The sequence below is a fragment of the Lissotriton helveticus genome, chromosome 8 (assembly GCF_964261635.1).
Source record: "Lissotriton helveticus chromosome 8, aLisHel1.1, whole genome shotgun sequence".
NCBI lineage: Eukaryota > Metazoa > Chordata > Amphibia > Caudata > Salamandridae > Lissotriton > Lissotriton helveticus.
The window spans coordinates 1,621,144,301-1,621,159,376 of NC_136069.1; the positions used below are offsets into that span (position 1 = coordinate 1,621,144,301).

Sequence of the window (15,076 nt, forward strand, 5' to 3'; positions counted from 1 at the left end):
GCTTTAAGAACGGAGAAACCAGTCCAATAGCCGCTTTTTTATGTCCATTTTAGTTCCCCTTGGTCTCTTGATAGACCTTGGGATAAGTTTAGCTGCTTCGGCCATACCCAAGGCAGCTTTTTTTCAGAGCCGAGGTGATCGTCCCCATGTCATTCGCGTTCGTCGTTATTAATTGCAAGGATGGCTGATTGCCTTTAGCCTTAGAAGGTGTTACTGTGCCATTGTCAGATGAAATAATTTAAAACATATCTGACACGCATACCCAGTGATCAGATTTCGTAGCAGGGATCAGATTTTGTAGCAGGGATCCGATTTTGTAGCAGTCATCAGATGTTGCAGCACTTACAACTTGTACCTGAGATACCATTCACCGTTTGGCTATCTGTTGGATTTTGAAGATAATGTCGCTCTCTCTCTTCAAGAATTTTGAAATATACACATGTTCTTTATTTATTCTATTTTTAAGTTTAGCATTAAACAAGAGTTACTGTTCGTTCCCGTTCCATTCCACTTGCCAAAGAAACTAAGACAGGTCGACGGGATCGCCGTCCGTGTGTGTCGACGGGATCGCCGTCAACTGGACGGCATTGTAGCTGCTCGTGATTGGCCCCTTCCTCTTGACCCCTATGTGAGCCTTTTTGGGCTTCTTGGCGGGGACAGCTTTCTTGGCCGACGGTTGATTGGTCTTGGCGGCTGTCTTTTTGGCCGCCTTCTTGCCCAACATCTGTTTTTTGTTCACCTTGCAGTATCCGGGATCGCCGTTGGTGTGTGAGAAATGGCTAATGGGAAGGGGTTCCTTCCTTTGTGACTGTCCACTGTGTGCCGTCTGTGTGTGTCGTCCGCACACCACCGGCCCGCCCAATACAATCCGAAACCACTGACTCCCGCCGCGTCCAAATACATCGTCCGGTTCCATGTCCAGTCCTCTGGGCACACCATTGAAACGGTTCAAGAACGCCCGCCACATACGCAAGTCCTCCTTTGAGTCCACCGACAATCGCAGGTGATGCTGAGGCAAAGACAAACCTGACAGAGCTAAGCCCAACCTCCAGCTGAATGTACGCCCAGCCTGCACCAATCGTCATGCAAAATTCAGATGACCCAACAGTACCTGCACCTGCCGCACCGTCACCTTCCGCGTGCCCAACATCTCTTACACCAACGCCAACATTGCCAACCTTTTTTTTTGTTCCAAATATTTTATTACAAAAATGAAAAGTTCTACCCAATGGGCTGTACATTAAGGTGAGACATAAAGGAACATTAAATGATGCTGAGATGAATTCTGCTTCTTCTTGCTGCATATAGTGCCTTCATGTTTATAACGCTTTTGATGTGCAGTGCTTCATTGTTCTAATTAGCCACACGCTGTCCAACAATAACTCAAATTTTTTATTGGAGCTCTTCTTTGTCTTGATATTGTTCAAGGGCCTGCAGTCCTGATTGGCTCACAAAGTCTCGAAACGCCTCTGAACAGTGCCTGAAAAGCAGATGGAGGAACTCCAGGCTCTGACCAGCAACATCCGGGTCTAGCAGCTGCAAGGCTGTGATCTGGGCAGGCAGCACATGCCGGTGTCTGAGCTGCTGGCAGTATGCTGGACCCTTCTCCGCCATGTTGCACAAAACTGTGATAACTAGAAGATTGACTGCCTTGGAAACTGACAGGAGTTGAAGGAGAGTGGGGAGCAGGTCCCAGTGCAGTATGGCTGAGCAGAACATGGGGTCATCCACCGTCAGGTTGTTGAGGAGCCACAGGCACTCTGAAACCATGAAAGGATGCTGCTGTAGAAGATCTTCATGAAGATAAAGATGGCGCCCAATAGCTGCCCGTCCAGGATTTGCCCCTGGTCCGCTTCATCCTCTGCCACCATATTTCCAAGACACCACAGTGCAGGACACAACAATAACTCCAGTCCTTGAACAGTATATCCAGAGACAGAGGAGGCTGTATCCACCAGCAGTTTGACCAGAGTCTGGACAGCGTCTTGGGAGAGGACCAGGGCATTGTTCACTTTGCTGCAAATGATATAATGAAGACACCAGGCAAACTCTACAGCTGAAACCAATCCCACATTAGTATTGCTTTTGTGCATTAAGTGATATTGCGTTTGTAAATTGCACAGAATCGTTGTTGTCGGAATCGCTGTTGTCGGCATCGCCGTCGACGGCGTCGGAATCAACGGCATCGGCATCGCCATCTGTGTGTAAAGACGGTATCGCCGTAGGCTCTCAATCCCAGCTCCAGGTTATGCTGGATCAAGCGCCGAACATGCTTGAGGAGGCCAGAGTCCAGAATGGTACAATCTTCTCAGATGCTTCCTTGGCCTGGAGAAGCTGCGACAAGGCGTAGCCCACAGATTCTAACACCGCCCCGTCAGGAGACTGGATAGAGAGCAAAAGCGCAGGAAGTACTCCTTGTGCTAGAAGCGTCCGCCTCACACCTTCACTCAATCTTGCCAGGTTACCCACCGTGTACAGGCACAGCTCTGTGAGTGCAACGCTGTGTCCTGAAAGGTAGGTCAGGAGATTGGAAGTTGCTGGTATACACGCCTCAGATACAAAGGGGTCATCAGACTGAGAAAGTTCATGTGAACAACCTTCTTCCAGCCGGATATCAGCCGTCGACGTGTGTCCCGTTCCACCACCTGGGACCCTGTTTGGGCTTCTGGGAGGGGGGTCAGCTTTTTTGCCCGCTGGATTCTTGGTCTTGGCAGCTGTATAATTGGCCGCCTTCTTGGCCTCCAGCTTTTTTTTTGTTCACCTTCAATGATCTAGAGGCCTCGTTGTTTGTTCAGAGTTTTTTGTGGTGTTCTCTAATGAAGTGCGCTCTCCCTCCAGTCCGGCTAGCTGGATTTGGTGGATGTAGCTCTGACCCTGGGCCAGTCTTTTCCAAACCACCTGGCTCCTCCCCCTTTCCATGATGATCTAAAAAATGATTCCATGTTTCCATGCCCCCTTTTATAAAATAACTGTATTATAGTCATTAATGTAAGTTGCAGATCCTTTGCTGATCTTGTTCTTGGCCGCATCGTAGCGGCCGGTGATCAGCGCCTTCTTGTTGACCAGAAAAACAAACGTCACATAGGCAATGGTGGCACTTGTGCAAATATCAAAAGCCAAGCCTTGGACTTCTTGGGGCTCTTTGCTGCCGCTGGCCTCTTGATCTTCTTCGGGCTCTTCTTGAACCCCGCAGGAGCCTTTTTGGGCTTATTAGCAGCGGCGGCAGCTTTTTTGGCCGCTGGATTCTTGGTCTTGGCGGCTGTCTTCTTGGCCGCCTTCTTGCCCTCCAGGTGTTTTTTGTTCACCTTGAAGAATCCGGTGCCCTTCAGCTGTACAGATGCAGTTCGATTCTCGCCTCGACGGGTCTCCGGCTCATTAATTCCCCTGACTGTATATTCTCGCCTCAGTGCCTGTTCTGATCATGGGTCCCACGCTGCAACTCTGGGCAATAGCTTGCTTAGTCTCCACAACGGCCCCAAAAGCGCTGGGATGCCTGGCTGCACCTGGGGGGTGCCCAGGAGTGGACATTTCCCAGGAAAGCCAGGAAGGGTTTCTAAGCGGTATACGGACAGCACCGAATTACAGACCAATTACTCTTATAAACACAGATTCGAAAATATATTCTAAATTGCTCGCTAACCGAATAGCCCCTATTATCCACAAGGTCATTGCCAATTATCAACACGGCTTTGTGCCAGGAAGTTCAACAGTTAATCATGTCCATAGAGTAATCACGCAATTTGATCAGTCAAGGATTGCAGGAGACCCTATGGCTTTGGTGCTCCTAGATGCCGAGAAAGCCTTTGATAGGGTCTCCTGGCAGTTCTTGGGGTCGGCCATGACTCGGGTTGGTGTCCCCTTGGGCTATATCAAAGCCATACAACCACTAAATGTTAACTCGGCGGGTATGGTACTGGTCAACGGCAGCCTTACTAAGGAATTTAGTATAACCAGGGGAACTAGACAGGGCTGCCCATGTTCTCCCCAGCTTTTAGCCCTTTATCTCTACCCGTTTATCAAGAGGCTGGAAAAAAACAGAGCGATAGAACCAAGGATATCAAAAGATCTTTCTACCAAAACACTAGCCTACGCAGACGATATTGCGATTGTCACCACCAATCCAGAAATAACTATGGCTGCTATTACGAATGAGGCAATAGAATTTGGTAAAGTCTCAGGATATGCATTCAACCAGGGCAAAACGCAAATTGTGATTAATGAAAGAACTGATTTTAAAGACCGACGAGAAGTGAAATATGCAACATACTTGGGGATCTCGATCACTTCCAAATTAGAAGACCTGGTGGAAATTAATGTAAACCCGATACTGAAGACTATGCAAAAAGATCTCCACAAGTTAGATAACTTACATCTATCTCTGATAGGTAGAGTTAACGCCCTAAAGATGGTCTTCTTCCCAAAACTCCTCTATCTATTCACAGCCATTTGCTTGGAATTTCCCGATCACTGTCTAAAATCTGTGGAACGTACATTCTCCAGTTTCATTTGGGCTTACACCCAACCCCGACGCGCTTATAAACTCCTCACTCTACCTAAAGAACAGGGTGGACTCGCCCTTCCAAATCTGAGAGCCTATTATTGGGCCATTGTATTACTCAATAGCCAGGAACTTCTGCAAATTGATACGGATGAGGAGAGACCTCGGGAAGGCCAGCCATCTATTTATGAACTAATGATAGGAGAACAAAGTACAGGGTATCTCTGGCGCCATCTGTATGATAGTTATCATAAAAAAGTAAAATTTAGGACCTTACTAAATGAATATATGATCTTAAAAATAATTAGTAAAATGATCGGCATTGGGCACATTTCTTATCATACACTCTTTAAAGATAATCTTGATCTGCCGGAAATATTTGGAGACACTTGCATGAAGAAATGGGAAGCAGCTGGAATAACACACGTTGGCAGCCTGGGATCCTCCACGGGGCTGCTCTCATTTGAAGAACTCAGAGGGAAATTCCTAATTGACAGGCGGGACTTTTTTAAGTACCTGCAATTTCGAGACTACATCAATAGAAGAAATGTGGGAGGGATTATTGCCCAAAAATTCGAACTATTTGAAAAACTGTCCGTCCGTAAAGATAAACTCTATTAGTGGCATATATACCCTCCTAAGCACGATTTTCCCTGATGATTTAGGAAAACTGCCCAAAAGTGGCATGGTAAAATCGGTATATCCCCTGAAGAATTTACTAGAATCTATGAAATGTCACAATCATGCCTTATGTCCACCAAATTGCAGGTGCAATTCTACAAAACATGCTTTATGCTATATTACACTCCTAATAAAATGGCTAAGTAGGGCTCAGGTAAAGGAACCTGCTGCCCTAGATGCCAAATGTTCAATGCAGACTGTGTACATATATTTGCCACCTGTGATGGACTAATGCATTTGAAACAAGAGATTGAAATATCTTGGGTGCTGAAAAAAACGATCAAGCTAACAGAAGAAATTATCCTTTTAGGGGCCACGGATCCTAATTTGTGTGGGCTAGGAGCTGAATTTTTGTTTATTAACATGGCCGTCCTAAGGATCGAAATTGCATCAGTGTGGCTAGATGAGCTGGCGCCATCATTTCAACCATGGCTTGCAAGGCTATTGGCCACCTATAGACTTGAAATTGCTATTTATAAGGGGGAGGGCAGAAGAAAAAGTAAACAAGGGTTGAAAATATGGGCCCGCTGCTGGAATGGTGCCAAGAACAAAGTAACAATGTATGAAATATAAGAATTAACTCTATGTGACACTTGCCGCTTTGTAAATGTAGAAACTGCTGAAATATTGACTTAATGGATGAATTAGGTCATTGTACAATTTGATTCTGTATCAGTCAGTGTGTCAGCCTGGAAGTAATTGTTCTCCTCTCTCTGCCTCAGCAAATATATGGTGTTTATATACCCAAAGTGGTACTCTCAGGGGATCTACCTTGCTGTGTCATGTCAGACTAGGATGACAGAAGGACTCACCCGTATACGTATTTATTATGCAGGAGATGGTAGTCGTGCTGAGATTACAAGAATCCCCATGCATAATGAATGAGGCTAGTTTTCGGAGAAAACCAATGTCATTTAGGCATTAATGTAACTAGGTAAAAGGTCAGTACTATGAACTGTTATGACCACGAGCCTAATGCACTACAAGTATATCGAACCCATAACTCCCTTTCATATCCAGAACATAAATACCTACTAAAATCAAAATGATTACCGTCGAGTGAACGTGCCCACTCTAAATCTCTGAAACCAAGACTGATTCGCTGATAAGATCACTGTGATTAACTACATAGAAAGATGAATCAACGACATGTAACTAGCCACGTCAAAAGAAAAATTAGCAAGCGTGAGCCGAAGGCTCATGAATATCTTGCACTTACCTTGGTTCTACCATGAAACACTGTCACCGTAAGCTATCTGCTGCCCAACTTCCAAACAGTCACTGCAATAACATAGAATACAATTAAACTGATGAGGCCTGAATGAAAGGTGTCTAAATTAAAACAGAAATGAGCACAAAAGCTTGTGAATACCCCACGCTTACCTCGGTCCTAGGTGGCTCCTGCAAACTATCTGTCGCCCGACTTGAAAAACGTTTGGAGTCAGGCGCTTAAAATTCAAACTCCGTGATCAGAATGAAGATAAACGACGGACCCTAAGTATACCTTGGCCCACGGCCAGATCACAGCCAGCGCAGGCGCCATCTTAAAGCGATGCTATGCATACTACTATAGTGCTAACTGCTGATGCAGCGTAAATAACCATTGCCTGCCAGTGTTAAATAATTCGGAATCAATAGATTAAATTACAATCTAATCCTGTAATCTAAAAAACCTTCAATTTATGTGATGTCCAATGCTGAACAGATCAATTAACTACTTGAGACACCACTAAGTGCGTTCACAACTTTGTTTCATTGCCATGTGTAAGCACATTAGCAGGTTTTATATTTATATTTTTGCCTATTCTGTTTGTCTTTAAAAATGAGATTAGCACTATTTTGTCTATATTAGTCCTGATGTTTTGTTTGTATTTTTTCAGTGGCCCCTGAAGAAGGGATGTATTAGATCCCGAAATGCATTGAGCATATTTTCTGAAGAAGATCAGACAATCATGTTGATTTGTTAATTTATTTAATCGATCTGAAAACATATGAAGAAGTGCCAAATAAAGGTTGTGTAAAACACGACTTATTTGTGTTTATATTCCATAGAAATGTGTTGACTTGTGTTTCATTTTAGAATTAGGTGAATTCATACAACACACTGTGCATCCAGCATACAAGTGATCACTCACTTGCAAACATTTCTTGAAGCTGCTTTGCCAGTGATTGGCATACTGGTAAATCTAAGCCTATAATATCCTATTTCTCTAATATCAACATTTCTGTATTGGGCTGTGCACACTCGCCCAGTGTTGGCATGGGGCATACAATCTGCTTTCAATTTTTAAGGAGCTCCTCCATTACAGCTCCGAAAAACAGCTGGTGCAGGTAAAGATGAGTTAAAATATGACTCTCAAGAGCCAATGTAGCTTTCTTGTGATTATTTCCATTCTAATGTCATTCAACATATTCCAATACGCCACATCTCCGTAAATAGTTTACCGTTTGCTAGTGCAGCAGTTTATTATTACCTACATGCCATTTGACAGGGATCAGCTAAAGTAGATCCTCACACACTAAAACATGTTTCCTTCAAACAGAGTATGGTAGTTCTTTCTGAGAATTTCTTGTATTCTCAGATTAATAAAAGAATCAAGACCATTAATTTCCCCCTAAAGAACCTTGGTACTTGATGACAAGCATCACCGGATAACTTATGGCATTCCAGTTTGTTGTCATACTCCACTGGCAACATCAGAAATCAATGCAAAATAATGCCTTTTATATTGTGGGCAGCTATCCCATGGAGTGCTGTAACACGACACAAATGGTTCAATCTTTCATTTTCTTGTTTATGGACACATGCAGCAAGCTCTCTTATCAGAAAACGTTCACTGATGCCTTCTTATCTGCTAACCTATATAAATGTAGGCTTGAATGTGGTACCCACGCCAAGACTGCCAGGTCTAATAAGGCGTAATATGAAAACATGCGTGATCCACTGATACAGTTATTTCCTGGAAAATGTGTAGTTGTTCTTAATTTAGTTGAGCTACTAAATTAGAATCTTCACAGGATCAATAACATTCTGCAACTCATCCATACCAATGTCTGCTTCCTTCTCAACCATAGTCTGGTCAATAGGATTCTAAACTCTAACTGCCTTGCGAACTATCCTTCTCAGCCTCAAGTGCAATTGTTTACTCTTATTCAATCTCTTCACTCAACATTTTCAATAAGAAGCAGTGAGATTTGTACGTGGTCTTTAAATCCATTGAAAGAATCCTCATAGCTGTCGTATTGACCTAATAATTCTTCCCAATTACTCCAATGTTTGAAGAGTTGAAAAAGAGGCAAATAAAATAAATCTCTTGTATGTGCACTTTGACAACTTAGGGCTGGTTGTACGACCTGACAAATAGCAGCAAACAAATTGCGTTGCAATTTGCGTGCTGCTATTTGCCCTGTACAACAGTGTGCTAAACACTGTTTGCGATTCCTAATGGGGTCGTCAATTGTGATGCTCATGAATATTAATGAACCTGTCACAATTTGTGACCCATTGGGAATGGCTGGCCCTCCCAGGGATGGTGGCCTGCTGGGCTCAGCAGACATCTATATCTGGAAATGCCTTTCAATAAAGTATTTTTTTTTTAAATGCAACCTGTTTTCCTCAAAGGTTAACAGGATGCATTTAAAAAATAAAAATGAAAAGTTTTTGTTTCATTTTTTTAAGGGCAGGTAGTGGTCCCTAGGACCACTGTCTGCCCTTAAAAATAATATTATAGACAATGACAAAGTGGAAGGGGTAATTTGTGACTGCATTACCACTCTCTTGAAGAGGGTGGTAATTTGTGAGTGTGTTGTGACCACAATTTTAGTTGCAAAACATTCATACATGGAGTTGCGGTCTCTATTAGGAAGGGAATGCCCCTTGCTAATAGCAACTCGCAATTCCTAAATAGCGAGTCGCAAATAAATTGCGACTCTCTATTTAGGAATTGTACATAGCCAATTCACATTTTGCATGCGCATATCGGTTGCAAACCCGTTTGTGCATGCAAAATGGGGCCGTACATCTGGCCCCTTAGTTTCCTCCGGCTGATGAGGCTTAGTGTTCTGACTCTTGCTAAACAAACTTTAGCCCCAGAGACATCAAATCTGCCATTTTTAATGTTCTATTCGACAATAGTTCTGTACGTATAGAGCTGAATTACTTCATACAGACAGATGTTTTCCAAATAAAACTTCGATTTGATTAGTAAGTGTTAAGTGTGGAGCGGTGATAATTTTTACTCTGTTTCTTGATAATATGCCCCTCTGTTTTCAGAAAATTGACATTATCTTGTACCAAGCATTTGGTATCTGCAACGTGTATCCTGGATCACATGACTAGGTGTAGATGGCAGTTGGTCTTTATGTATTGCTCTCAGACGGTACAACAAAGGGAAATATGTATTGGAAGGATGGCGATCCCTTACTTGATGAGGGGGTGGGGCTGCCATCTACCACACTTGCACAACTCAAAGGCTCTAATTGGGCAAACTAGAAAAGAGTTTGACACTAGTATTTTGTGACCCCAGATGCGCTGGGGCTAAGAATAGGAGACAAGAAATTCCAAAAACCTTTGGGGTTGGAAACCTCCAGAACTATAACCTACTTCAAGGCTGGTCCTGGTATTAATGTTGGACCCTTAGTCCAAGTCCTTCAGTATACCTCTGGACCTGTGAAAGACTCTGAAGGACTGCTGTGCTGCTCTTCAAGAAAGACTACTACTCTGTTACCCTGGTGCCCTGCTTCCTGAGGGAACGGGCTGGGCCACATCTTGAGCCCAGGACCTCCACAGTGACTCCAATGGCTAGTAGGATGGCCTTCTGTTCAGAGGCCAAGAACAGAAAAGGCTCCAATCATCTTGAACCCAGCACCTGGACACCAATTGCTGCGAGCCTTGCACCCCAAAAGGTACAATCTCAATTCTGGAACCTTGGAAGTGGGCCTAAAGGTGCTCTGCCGGGCCAGTTGTGGTCCATTTAGAAGAACCTCACAGTCACTTTGGAACCACCTCAGCACTACGCATCCTCCTACACCATACTTTGCATTGTAGCTCGCAGTCCCCTCGAGGCAGGATTCTCTATCGAAAGCCTCCATCTAGGGCATTCTTGACTACAGTACAGGATTATGCATCACAGCCCCTCAGCTTCTTAGGAACCACTAGAGTTTTGTACATCTTCAATGAGAGACTTTGCATTACAAGCCCCTCGTCGATGGCATCCTAGACGATGACACAAGACTCCTCATTGACACACTGCAGCTGCCTCGGAGACACTGCTGCATATTGGATCCTCATCTCAGGATCTCCTAATGCTCCTCAATTCAGGATTTAAGGTACTTTGGGGCTTTTTATCAAGCCTGGACGATAAAATTATCGCCGCTTTATCGGCCGAAAACAGCCGATAAAGCGGTGATAATGGGCTTGATAATATGCTCTATGGAATTCCAATCGAAGCCCATGTTAGATGTGAAGACATCTAACATGGGCTTCGATTGGAATTCCATAGAGCATATTATCAAGCCCATTATCGCCGCTTTATCGGCCGTTTTTGGCCGATAAAGCGGCGATAATTTTATCGCCCAGGCTTGATAATATGCCCCTTTGTTCAGTGGGCCTATCTTGGTCCTTGTATTTGTCCTGTGGTCCATCATGGTCGGCCTAAACTTGTAACTTTCTCCTGGTGCAGCATGACCAGATAACTACAGCTGGCACTATGCAAAAACAGAAAAACAAGGCAAAATTCACAATTTGTGCGTGTATCAAGAGGGAGAGAGAGGACCAGAAAGCTAGTCCTTATCCCCCGAATTATATGTCAATAAATCAAAAATGGACTAGCTAAATAATCAAAAGAAAATAAATTATTTTAATTTATCAAGGACTCAGGTATGCTTTGTCAATGGTTTGAGGCACCTGGTAGGTGTGCTCATAAAGCCCTCACCCACCAACCTAGTTGGTGGCATGCTTCATCATCGGGCCCACCCAGTGACACCTAGCGTGTCCCGGGTGTGCTTCGACGCCTGAAGACAGCGGAGCAGGTATGTCGCTGTGTGTGCGGTGAAGACTGTTATGGATTGTGAATTTAAAACGGCTTGGCGGGGATCCCAGTGCCCAAGGGCAAGTACACTTTATTAGCTGGGTCACCGTCAGCGGTTAAAAAATAAGGCTTATCGGATGGTGGAGGCGAGTTACGACCTCTCAGGATGTGAGAGGTCGTAACTCGCCTCCACCAACTAGGTTGGTGGGTGAGGGCTTTATGAGCACACCTACCAGGTGCCTCAAACCATTGACAAAGCATACCTGAGTCCTTGATAAATTAAAATAATTTATTTTCTTTTGATTATTTAGCTAGTCCATTTTTGATTTATTGAAAATTCACAATTTCCCACAGGTTTGTCCTTAGCTTACTTATCCTCCCCATTTCATACAATTAATATATCTCAACAAACCATTATTAAGTAAAAAACATTGTTTTGATGCAGCAGCTCCCCTTTCGACCATGACTGTGATGCTCCAGTAACTGAAGAAACAGATGCAGCAAAAGAAAACCTGTAAAAAATGAGAAAAAATGTCAGCCCAAAAAAGAAAAAATACTGACAGTTCCAACTATAGAAAACAGTGAAAAAAGATGGGAAAAAGAAGAAAAAAGTATAAACGAATGTATTTGTTTATTTATATATTTTAACTTAAATGTAATTTCTTTTATGGTTCTTCCATGAAATTCGTATTTCACCACACCAGGTAATTAGGTGCCATTCATGGCAAAAATCGAGTGCAGATGCATCGAAACAAAGAGAAACAAGGAAAATTATCAGAATGTGAGCAGCTCCTCTTCATAGTGCTTCTGGGTTTAACACATTTTGTTAGCACTGAAAGCATACTTTCTCCAAAATGAGAATAAAACACAATGTTCAACTAAAATAAGGCACCAAATGACTGTTTTGCATTTCATGCATTTCATACAGTTATGCATAATTTTCAGAAATTTCACCTGAGAATTCAAAAGCAAATTAAATGAAATTCACCCACACCACATTTCTTTGCATTTTTCAAAGGTGTTATGTGAACTAAAATATGTTCCTAAAGATATAATATGTTACCCACCCATAACCTCTATAAATCCAAGCTCCCAAACTATAGAACCACCCCATAAACCTAAAAATACTAAAACAACCAGTACACCATTATTAAAACCCCACCCCTGAACCCTTAAAAAAAAACTCAAACATATTACAAACATGTAAGCCCTTTAAAGTCAATAATATGATCCTTTGAGTGAACCATATAAAAATTCAGCATAACTAAAACAAATGCGCTATCCACCCATCACCCCTACAAAGCAAATATCCTCACCCTGAAAACCTTATCATACCACCTTAAAAATAGGAAAAAAGCACTAAAGCAGCACTATGGATCCTTGTGCCATAATACCCCAACCTGCAAGTGAAAACTGAAAAGTGATTGTTGAATCATAAAACAAGAATATAGGGAACTGTTTCAAAGTTTATTGAACTTTTAAAACCCTAAAAATAATATGTTTAAGGTAAATTTTAATAATGATTAGTTTATATCTTTATTTTAAATACAGACTATTATTATATAAAAATATGCCACAGCATCAGTACCTTACGTTAAATAATAATAGATTTTTTTTTTAAGGTATTCAATTCAAATAAAATGATTTGTCTTACATATAAGTTAAAAACCATTGCCGACTTAAGTAAAAAATATACTTTGGAATTATGTATTTTAAAATTGTAGATGTGATTTAGTTAATTATGATTTAATTGTTTTAATAAATTGTAATATTACATTAATATATTTTGAATTTTGAATAAAATATTTTTACAAAATTCATATTTTTTAAGATTAAAGAAAACACATTGATGTTTTTTAACAGTTTATATAATTTATATTATTTTAATATTAATTCATATGTAGATTAATGTTAAGTCTCTACCTCTAAAACTTTCAATTGGGGGAGGTGCTGCAGTACCAGTTTTTGGCCATGTTTGGTGGTAGACCTACTACAGCTCTTAGGTGGAATGTATTCATGACTGTATGGGTCATTTTCTGGCTGTAGTAGCTATAGAAGGGATTGTAAGAACTTTACGAACATTTTGAAGTACTTTACTAATACTATCATAGTGCTTTCACATGTTGTGCAAAACTCTGATGCGTAAAGTGATACAACAGGAATGAGGGCTCTAGGCAAAGTTGTGTACCATAAGGGGCTAGGCAACGTTATTCAAATAGAATTTTAAAGACCAAAGTTGTCTAGAAAAGCGTATGAAGAAGTCCTGAAGCCTGCACTTAACAGGTGTATAGCACTGTTTCTTTCAGTGCTAATCTACACACGTGGCGTGATTCGTGTAATGTCCTATTTTACTTATGATGATGTCCACATTCACATTGAGGAAGTTTTCCATTGCACAGATTTAAGTTCATGTAGCTGGTTTCTGTGATCTAATATGTCACAGCTTTCATATTCTGCAGTATTGTCATTCCCATCATGAGGTGCTGTATGTGGGACTGCCTTTCATGCTGCAAATGTAGTTCCAGGTTTTTCTGAGGTTATTGCTGACACAGTTTCATTCGGATATTCTAACACTGACTTGCTTGTATTGTAGATCAAGAATGAATTTTAGGTCGAGCCTAGACAGCCCTTGCGCTGTAGTTTAGCAACCTGTTATAGATGGTTGGTGGACTCCACCCATTGCTTGCCACTGTTTTTCGTTTGTCTATGTAAGTGTCCTTTAAAAATCCTTGCATGCTAGTGGTCACTTGTGCCTCTTAGTCCCTCCTTTTTCTCTTCACTTCCTCCTATGGAGCAGGGACTAAGTGCTGTCTTGTTATGCTATGGTTCTTTATCTGTTCTTTGAGGGACTATTTTTTTCTTAGTTTCTTGTTCTGCAACTGTTTGCCTGTTTTCAGCTTTGGCACCATAACTGCTGCAATTTAATTTAGCATTCCTCCCTTCCATCTCCTCCTATTGCCACAGTTGTGTTAGTGCTGCCTCCTGTCTCATGGCCCCACTTGTTGCTTCTATTTGTATAGCATTTTTTGCAATTGTGGATGTCAACCCCTAAGTTGGGCTTCTTTTGATAAAATATAAATTTGGTTTTGGGCTTCCCCTTAAGGTAAATTGTGCTTGGTTTTAGCCTGTATTTCACAGTGAGGAAATACAAATTCATGCCATGCCAGACCTGCAGCCAGGTAGATCAGGGCAGTACTGAGCAGTGGGGGCCTCCTTCCATGTGTCTTCTGTTTGTTGTTTATATATTTTTTTAGCCTTTCTGTAATTATGAATGTCAACAGTCAGTTAAGCTTCTATTAGTAGGCTAATAATTTGATTTTGGGTTTACTTTAAGGGGGGATTGGGTTTGTTTTTATCTTCTTTTCACAGAAAAAGATAATTTCTGCCTCATTGGCCAGTACTAAGCAGCTTGGGCCTCCTTCCATAAAGCTGCCATGATGGCAAAGGTATTGGAGAACTGTACATTACTTGAGCACAAGTTACTTTAAACAAACCTCTCACTGGTTTTACCCTCCATTTTGTGAAAAATCATGATTTACCATGCCTTATCTGCTGAGCAGTACAGCCATATTGGAGACAAAGCCTCCCACCTGCAATAGAGAGGCGGGTGACCCTGGATTATTAATATATGTGGACATGTGGGCAGGTTGTTAAAGGTAAGATGCTTTGCACATTTTATTCAGAAAAAGTGGTTCTGGAGTTGAATTTTTTCTTGCATTGGGACATTCTCTACACTGTGTGCTGTTTTCCTAAAATGGCGGCTTGAATTAGGCTATTCACATCCGGAGCGTCCCATACTCCTATTTCTATGCCTGTGTGTGTCCATCCCTGAAGTTCAGGCGCTCTGTAATGCGACATTGCCCACATT

General features: G+C 42.0%; 1 pseudogene; it reads right to left on the reverse strand.

Moving 5' to 3' along the window:
- Nucleotides 1-1,383: 1,383 nt before the first annotated feature.
- LOC144774022 (transmembrane and coiled-coil domain-containing protein 6-like) lies at nucleotides 1,384-14,725 on the reverse strand (annotated as a pseudogene).
- Between the last annotated feature and the right edge of the window lie 351 nt (nucleotides 14,726-15,076).